This window comes from Galeopterus variegatus, unplaced genomic scaffold, assembly GCF_000696425.1.
Source record: "Galeopterus variegatus unplaced genomic scaffold, G_variegatus-3.0.2 Scaffold6069, whole genome shotgun sequence".
In the NCBI taxonomy this organism is placed as follows: Eukaryota; Metazoa; Chordata; class Mammalia; order Dermoptera; family Cynocephalidae; genus Galeopterus; species Galeopterus variegatus.
In genome coordinates, this window is record NW_007732180.1 from 97,236 (window position 1) to 100,789 (window position 3,554).

The following is a 3,554-nucleotide window of genomic DNA, read 5'->3' on the forward strand; positions in this document are numbered from 1 at the left end:
TGTAATAAATGCTTGAAAATGTTAGCTGGTCCTTCTCAATGCCTCACCCCACCCCCCCTTCCTCTGCCCGACCTTCCTTGAGAGAGACAGAGAAATGGGACTAATCCCAGACTGAGAGAACTGACCCCATTCTGGGCTTTCGTACTTGAAAAAGTAGAAGCAATTCCACCACTTGTCATTTGACAAAGAAAAGTAAATAAAACATCATAGTATTCAGTAGGGTAATAAAAACACATATTTTTGAGTTTCTAGAAGTTTCTGAGACTTTCACTTCTGTAATCATTTATTTCCACTGGACTTTGACATATCATTTGCTTTTTATGAAGCTTGATATTCTGTCTACTGGAGGAGGAGGAGATGGGGATGAGGCTGATGTTTATATGACATGTGGCAGCACCTTTCTGCTCCAGAGCCCAAAGGTATGAGTCACTGTGTCATACATGGCTGTTCAATCTCTAGATAAATGTTCAATAACACACTTGCCTTCCAGCCTGGACCATGTGGCAGAACTACCATCGATGACAGCTCGTCCACATCTCCAAAAACTTCCTTTTAAGGCTGAATTTGCATGCTGATATATATGCACGATAGCAGTTGAGGAAGAGGAGATAAGAAAAAACACAAATACCACCATTAGTAGTAATTTCAAGGATTAATTAGTAGTAACCAGTGATGTTCATTTTAAGTGTACCTTTCTCTAGTAAATAGGATTCTTGAAGGTGTCAACATAATGAAGATTATTACTACCACTCAGCTTAACATCTGAGCTGTCCCTCTGCCTGCTTTCAAGGATGACTGATGTGCCTGAGGAGGGACAAGGGCAAGGCGGCTTGCAGGGTGGCAGGAGGATTGCGGCAGAAGTTTGTTTCAGCACAGGAAAGTGACAGAACGCCATAGACGTTCAGAGCTGGTGTGTTTATCGTTTTAAGTTGCATCATCTGAACACCTAGGGGGCTGGCTGGTTAGCTCAGTTGGTTAGAGGGTGGCACTGATAACACCAGGTTAGACTCCCATCCTGCCAGCTGCCAAAAGAGGGGGAGGAAAAGAAGTGGCACAGGGGTGGCACGTGGTGACACTGCCACACTCAGTCCAGTTTATCGATGGTGGTCTCTGGAGCCCTGCTGGGAAGGGCTCTAACTGAGATGAGTGGGAAACGGTGCCAAACATGTACCACGGAAATTATTATTCCACCCAGGTACTGTGATAAGTGCTTTTTATGCATTAGCTCATTGATTCCTCATAATAGGCAAAATTAATATTGCCATTCCATTGATGAAGAAACAAGGTCACATTGATTAACAAGACGGGTGGCTAATAAATATCTTTGGGTATTGTCAAGGTGTTTCCTTGGCCAGAACCCTCTAGCTGGGAGGCAGTGCACCTAAACATAGTCATTCCTGGCTGTACCACTTAGTAGCCACGGGACCTTGGGCACTTTCTAAAAAATCTTTTTAGGCCTCCATTTCCTAATTCACATAATAGAGGTAACAGTAGTTCCATATTACAGGGTTGCTGTGACTGGAATGTTGTGTGGAAAGTGCTTAGCACAGTAAGTGGCAGACAGTAAGTGCTTAGTAAAAAGGTTATTTGTTTAATTATTGTCATTATTGGCCTTCCAAGGTGCACTGTGGGTGATGAGTCTGAGGCTGCATTCCTAGCCTCAACCAACGAGCTAGTATCCAAAGTCCTTCAGTGGGAAAAATAACACGGGCTCATGGAAAAGGTAGGGAGCCGACCTCTTATCAAATACTTTTATCAGAGTAAATAACTGTGCCTACCACTCCCAAATAATCTGTCTCTGTGGAAAATCATCAAACTATACCAAACAGTGCAAAAATCCTTTCTTAAATACCCTGGGAATTACACCAGGTATATAACTTGGATGTCTTTGATTACAGAAACAATCATATTACATAGCAGAAAACAGAATATGCAAATGACCAAAAAGAAGGAACTAGAAACCATCCATACCCGCCCTGCCCCAAGATAGCCACCGCCAACATGTTTGGATGTATCTTCCGAACATCTTCCATGCATAACTATCTGTACGTGTATTTATCACGAACATGTGTCATACGGTTTTGTAGCTCACGTTTATACCCGCCCTGCCCCAAGATAGCCACAGCCAACATGTTTGGATGTATCTTCCGAACATCTTCCACGCATAACTATCTGTACGTGTATTTATCACGAACATGTGTCATACGGTTTTGTAGCTCACGTTTTTTCATTCAATGTTTTGCATCTTTTTCCATGAGGTGATCACTCCTGGCATTTTGGGAGCCTCGTTGCCTGCAGCAGCTATCATAAGCACTTGTCAGATTTTCCCGACTCACTGAGGTTGGCATCGTTATAACCACTTTACAAATGGGAAAATGAATGTTTTGAGAGATTAAGTAAACTTGCCAAAGTCCACAGAGCTGGCAAGTGGCAGAGCCAGGCTTCATCCCAGGTGGCAAAGCCCTTCTCTAAACCCAATGCTGTACATACAGCACAGCATTTGCAGGGGCCACATTGTGTATTTACTGTATCCACATGGCCAATCCCCCATTATTGTTCACTTAGAATGTTGCCAGTTTTTCCACTATTATAAACACTGTGGCATGAAATATCCTTGTATATTCTTTGGTCATTTTCTTAGGAAAAAAAGTGTTCTGGAAGAGGAATTGCTGGGTTTAAAAGCTAGCACACTTTAAGGCTATTGATAAATAGTGCTACGTTGGCCTCCATAAATTTTGTGCCATTTAAAACTCCCACTGACAATAAATGAGAGTGTTCATTCCCCTCCCCCTCATCATATACAAGGGTACTTCAAAAAGTTTGTGGAAAAATGGAACTATAAGATAATACTAATCTTTCTGTGAACTTTTTGAAGATCCCTCATATTCCTTTAATTGACAAATATTTACTAAGCACCTATTAGATGCAAGGCACTGATTAAGCATAGTACATTTATATTGATTGGATTATTATTATTAAAATAGTTGGGAAAGTATGCATTTGTCTAGTGTTGATCCTGCAGTAAGACAAAGGCAGATAAGGAAATTCCATAGAAGAGGAAGTGGACACCGGTGAGTTTCAGTAGCACATCCAGGGCCATGCAGCTGGTGAGGGGCAGAGCTGGGATCGGAGCCAGACCCCCCAGGCTCCAGAAGCAGTGCTCTTGCCCTTCCGCTGCCCTGCCAGCCCCAGACACCAAGAGCATTGGAGGGTTTTGTGCAATTTCCTCTCCCTTCCCTCAAAAAGCTGCGTATTTTTGAGTAAAGACTGGTAAAGGAAACAAGAGGAAGCGCTGACAAAGAGAAAGTTGATATGAGGTGACACGTGCCAAGCTTCGAGGCCACCTTGAGTGTCATGGATATCCTGATTCTGTCTGTCTGAGGAAACCCAGCAGCAGATACATGCCAAGGTGATTGCTACACAGTCCAGTTGCAAATGACACTGAAACTGGAAGAGACTCTAGAAATCATCTGCACCAAGTGTTTTATTTTTTTGAAAACGTCAAAGCAGAGGCCCCAAGGGAATGGCTGCAGACCTGCTCTCCTTCCATTCAT